Here is a 6,153-nt window from a genome sequence, read left to right on the forward strand (position 1 = left end):
TGTGGGATGACATCAAGAACATCATTCATGAAGAAAGCAAAAGGTCATTAAAAAGACAGGAAAGGAAGAAAAGACCAAAATGGATGTCAGAAGAGACTCTGAAACTTGCCCTTGAGTGAAGAGTAACTAAAGCAAATGGAAGAAATGACGAGATAAAGGAGCTGAACAGAAGATTTCAAAGAGCAGCTTGAGAAGACAAAGTCAATTACTATAATAAAATGTGCAAAGACCTGGAGTTAGAAAACCAAAAGGAAAGAACATACTTGGCATTTCTCAAGCTGAAAGAGCTGAAGAAAAAATTTAAGCCTCGAGTTGCAATATTGAAAGATTCTATGGGCAAAATATTGAGTGATGAAGGAAAAATCAAAAGAAGATGGAAGGAATACACAGAGTCACTGTACCAAAAAGAATTGTTTGATGGGCATCCATTTCAGAAGGTGGCATATGATCAGGAACCAATGATATTGAAGGAAGAAGTCAAAGCTGCACTGAAGGAAGTGGATAAAAACAAGGCTCCAGGAATTGGTGGCATACCCATTGAGATGTTTCAACAAAATGATGCTGCTCTGGAGGCACTCACTCAGCAATGCCAAGAGATTTGGAAGACAGCTACCTGGCCAACTGACTGGAAGAGACCATACTTGTACTCATTCCAAAGAAAGGTGATTCCACAGAATGTGGAAATTATCAAATAATATCATTAATATCACATGCAAGTCAAATCTTACTGAAGATAATTCAAAAATGGTTGCAGCAGCACACTGACAGAGAACTTACAGATATGCAAGCTGGATTCAGAAGAGGATGTGGAATGAGAGATATCATTGCTGATGTTGGATGGATCTTAGCTGAAAGCTAAGAATACCAGAAAGATGCTTACTTGTATTTTATTGACTATGCAAAACATTTGGTCGTGTGGATCATAGCAAATTATGTATAACATTGGGAAGAATGGGAACTCCAGAATACTTAATTGTACTCATGAGGAACATGTACATAGACGAGGAGGTCTATGAACAGAACATGGGGACACTGCATAGTTTAAAATCAAGAAGGGAGTGGGTCAGGGTTGTATCCTTTCACCATACTTATTCAATCTGTATACTGAGCAAAATAATCTGAGAAGTTGGAACGTGGCATCAGGATTGGAGGAAAACTCGTTAACAACCTGCAATATGCTGATCACACAAATTTGCTTGCTGAAAGTGAGGATGACTTGAAACACTTTCTGTTGAAGATTGAAGATTACAGTCTGCAGTATGGATTACACCTCAATATAAAGAAAACAAAAATCCTCACAACTGGACCAATAAGCAGCATCCTGATAAGTGGAGATATGATTAAAGTTGTCAAAGACTTTATATTACTTGGTTCTATAATCAACACCAATGGAAGCAGCAGTCAAGATATCAGATGACATATAGCACTGGGCAAATTGGCTGAAAGTCCTGTTTCAAGTGGTGAAGAGCAAAGATATTTCCTTAAAGACTAAGGTGCACCTAACACAAGCCATAGTGTTTTCAATTGCCTCATATGCATGTGAGAGCTGGACAATGAATAAGGAAGACTGAAGAGTCAATGCTTTTGAGTTATGGTGTTGGAGAACAATGCCAAGAGTACCATGGTCTGCTAAAAGAACTAATCAATCTGTCCTGGAAGATGTGCAGCGAGAATGCTCCTTGGAAATGAGAATGGCCAGACTTCCTCTCACCTACTTTGGTCATGTTGTAAAAGGGACCATTCCCTGGAGAAGGATATCATGCTTGGTAAAGTGGAGGGTACAAAAAAGGGGAAGGCCCTCAATGAGATGGATTGACGCAGTGGCTGCAACAATGGGATCAAGTGTAGCAGGGATTATGGAGCTGGCATGGGACTAAGCATTGTTTTGTTCAGCTGTACATAGGGCCACCAAGAGTCAGAGATGACTTGATGACACCTAACAATAGCAACAACAGTTGTTTGTACATGTGTTTTTGTGCATGTGCAGAGAGAGAGAGAGAGGGAAAGAGAAAAAGAAAGGCAAAGCGATCGTTCATTTTTCTTTTTTTAATAATACAGAGCACACAATTCAACAATATTGAGTCCTCACAATATACTTCTCATTGTTTAAGGTACAGCAGGCTGAAGATATCTCAGAAAGAGAGTATGATACATGTGGTGCAATAAATCACTTTTATGTGGCTTTTCTAGCCATAGTCTTTAACTCCCACAAAATGATTAGCTGAGAGTGTGCAAACTGAATAACTCATGTTCCATTGAGGGGATAGGTCAGTTTGTGTCCTGGTTGGAAGACCATGCCTGAAATTGACAAGGAGTAGGCTTGCATAAGGGCCAATCCCAGAGATTTCAGGTTGACCTCACTACTATCAAGAAGAAGAGTTTGGAGTGGAACATGTTCTTTGGAGCAAGGAGTCAGGGTTCCTATACTGAGAATGTCCTAGATGGCACAAAATGGTGAAAGAGAGAAGCAGTGGGCTGTATCCCTTTGGGCAGGAGTCTTGCTGGTGGAGCTAAAAGATATATAACATTTGCCTGTGCAGGGCAGAGGCCTGAGTGTGCCTTGTGCTGGGGTTGTCTTGGAGGATCCTGTTCAGGGGTCTTCCTATAGCAAGGGAGCTGTATGCCTCTGGGCAAGAGGCTTGCCAGCAGAGATAACAGAGCGTAACCCTTGTGCTGAACAATAGAGGCCTGAGTGTGCTCCATGCAAGGGTTGCATGCCTCCTCCTCCATTTCCTCCCTTCTCCATAGCACAGGCCTGGAAAGCTTGGTGGCAAGAGAGAACTACAGGCCCAAGTAGCATGGTGGGAACTGGCAGCAGAGGCCAGTGAGACCCAGCAGCAGAGCAGAAACCTCAGGAGCTGTGCAGCTCTCCACTTCCCAGGAGCCTGGTGGTAGCCAGAGGCAGTGGTGATGTGAAGATACTATTTGATGTCTGACCTGACCCATAGCATGCCTGCACACAGATATATGAATGGACTTGGGTGATTTGGAGAAAGGGTGAGCAATTCTCCTTTTAAGACTCTGTTATGGTTTACTATTTGCTTTCTAAAAATAGTAATGGCTTTCACTCTGCCAACACTGTGTAAGTATCTTGTGTATCTGGCTTGATCACTGATGAAGATAGCCCCCACAGAATGGCTGGTACCAGTGAGTGTACGTGTCTCATTTCTAGTGACCTTGCTTGGAAGTTTGAAGCACAGCCTGTCTGCATGTACAATGCAGATAGACAGACATGTACATACAATAGTGTAGAAAATTACCAGCTTTGGAGGCAGAATGACTCAAGTTTAAATTTTAGAACAGATGCTTACTCCACCTTGGGCCAGTCAATGAACTTCCCTGAACCTCAATCCCTCTTCAAGCAAATGCAGATAATATTTATTTTGAAGGTGGTTATGAAAATAAAAGGTGGCACATAGTAGGTATTAAATAAATCGCAGCAATTATCATTATTAATTAGTGTACCATTCAGCCAGTCATTTGTACCAATTTGTTTATATTTAATGTTTTCTCTTGTTTGATATTTTTATCTATTTAAAATTACTCTTTAAAAGATGCTGCTCAAATGGCAGTTTAAACATTCAAAGATAAAATGTTTTTTGAGTTTTGTTTATTCAATTTAAATATGTTAAAAACACACATTTATTTAAATTTTTGATGATGTTTTTAACTGAAATCTTAATAGCTGCTTTCAGGCATTTCCATGAACAATGCTCATACTTTATTGTTTTTTCAGATCATGTGACAGTACATATTTGTACATTGTAATTGAAAAGCTTACATGGCTGTTGAATTTAAACAGCTTATTCTTTTCAATAACTTCTGAATTTTTATATTATTATGTTTAAAATGAACTCCTCCATCACAGGGAAAACATATTTTCCTTGGTGGGATGAATCACTGTTGACTGATTCATCTCCCTCTCAAGGCGGAAGTTCGGTCTGGTGGTTCAAGCTGTGATGTGTGAGTCAGATGTTCTGTTTCCATTCCCCTTTTGGCTCCTCAATAGTTGGTTAAATCCCTTGCCCAATGGAGATGCTACCTTCCTATGTATACCTCACAGAGAGGTTGTCAGAAGTGATGAATTTTTGTAAGGGAGAGTGGGGAATAGGACGGTGGGAAAAGATGAAAAGATCAGTCTTTCACTTAAAGCAATGTTTCTGGTGTCATCTTTCCCCTTGGATCATTGTTGACTCCAGAAATGGTTGGATATTGGGACTTCAATTGCAGACCAGAGTAGATAATTACCTACATAGCCCCTTCTCCAGTTGTGACATAGAAGTAACTTAATAGGAAATGAAAATTGTTTGCTAATCTGAAGGCAGGAGGCTCGTTAAAGCTTTTATTATTATGGCATTTCCTTTTAAACACCATTTAACTAAAGATTTTCTGCTTTATTCTCTGGCAGAAGGGTTCACAGGGCCAACAGCAAATATATTGTTAGTGCTTTTTATTACTCAGTAAGCTTTCAGGTCTAAAGAGTCTATAGATTTTATATTTATCATAGAAAGTAAGGCGAGTCTTTAAAGCAAGCAGGAGTCATATCCTTTCATTGTACAGCTCTTTGAATAACAATCCATAAAAAGAAGACATTTGCTTTAAAGATCTATTTGTAAAATTAGAAATTCATCATTAGAATACGCCAGTCTACTATTAGTTAAGTAAATATACATCAAGGCATTCTTCTAAATTTATGATTTGATATTTGTTTACTTAAAAGTATTGGCAAACCTTTCAGAGCTAGTGTGTGTATAACCACTTTTGTATCATGTTATTGCTTCCTTTCTCTCAAAATACTCAGATGCATTGGATGTTAAGGTGGACATGGGACATTTTTTTTTTCCTCATGATATTTCCTTCATTTGTGCTGTTTGTCAGGGTACATTCATCAGGGTCTCGAATTTTTATTGTATATGGATTCACTCAGAAGGAGATCCTAAAGAAACAATTTGAATGCAGAGAGTTTCTTGGGAGGTGGTCCTAGCTGATTCTGGGAGAGGAATGAGGAAGTGGGACATTGAAGAGAAGGCAGCCAACAGTATGTTTCTTAGTTAAGTAGTGCCGCTGTAACAGAAATACCACAAGTGGTGGCTTTAAAGGATGGAAAATTATATTCTTGAAGTTCTGGAGGCTAAATGTCCAAATCAGGATTTCTGCCAAATGGATTCTTTCTTTGTCTATTGGCATCCCTAGACATTCCTTGGTTTTTTGGCTTATAGAGGATCTTCACATGGCATCTGTCTTCCCTGTGTGAGCATGCCTCAGTGTCTAATCTGCTCTTTTTATAACTCAGAAATGAATAGAATTATAACTCACCTTACTCAGGTGTGATCTAATTAACATAACAAACCATATAATATTTCCAAATAGGATTACATCTTCTGTATTGGGGCTAGGATTCCAGTACATATTCTGGGGGCAGGAGCATAATTTAATCCATAACAATGTGTCATCAAACAATTTACTGCAGCATGCAATTGGAGCTCACCCTCACTGAGGATCTCTGGGATACGTGTACCTCAAAGTTTTAGCCAGAGACGGACAGCGAAGCTTAGGTATATATCACCATCCAATACTGGTTGAGGGCTACTTCCTGGGACATTAACTCTTTGGTTTTCTAGCTTTCCAGATGAGCACACTCATTTGGCTGCAAAATAATTCCCAGACATGAAGACACAGGTGTTCTTGGAAGCAGCCTCTTGCAGGGTAAGGTGGGTGCCAAGGGTATGTGAGCAGGCATTGACAGAGTTTGCCACATACTCCTTTCATCAAGAGTTTTTTTTTTTTTCCTGGTAGAAATTTTCCCAATTCTCTGACAATTCTGTACTGCTTCTTGTTTTTTCCTTTTGAAGTACTGCCATAGCAAAACCCAAACCAAACCCACTGCCATATAAGGGATTCTGACTCATAGCAACCCTGTAGGACAGAGTACACTTGCCCCATAGTGTTTCCAAGGCTGTAAATCTTTACAGAAGCAGACTGTCTCAACTTTCTCCCATGGAATGGCTGATGAGTTCCAACCTCTGACATTTTGGTTAGCAGTCAAATGCTTTAACCACTGTGACACCAGAGCTCCTTGAAATACTGTCCTATTAGCTATTTATTCTATCTCTTATAGGTCATCATTGATTTAAAGCAAAGTATGCTTTAAAA

Source organism: Orycteropus afer, unplaced genomic scaffold (assembly GCF_000298275.1).
Source record: "Orycteropus afer afer isolate SDZICR_OR568_19922 unplaced genomic scaffold, OryAfe1.0 scaffold00030, whole genome shotgun sequence".
NCBI classification, from domain to species: Eukaryota; Metazoa; Chordata; class Mammalia; order Tubulidentata; family Orycteropodidae; genus Orycteropus; species Orycteropus afer.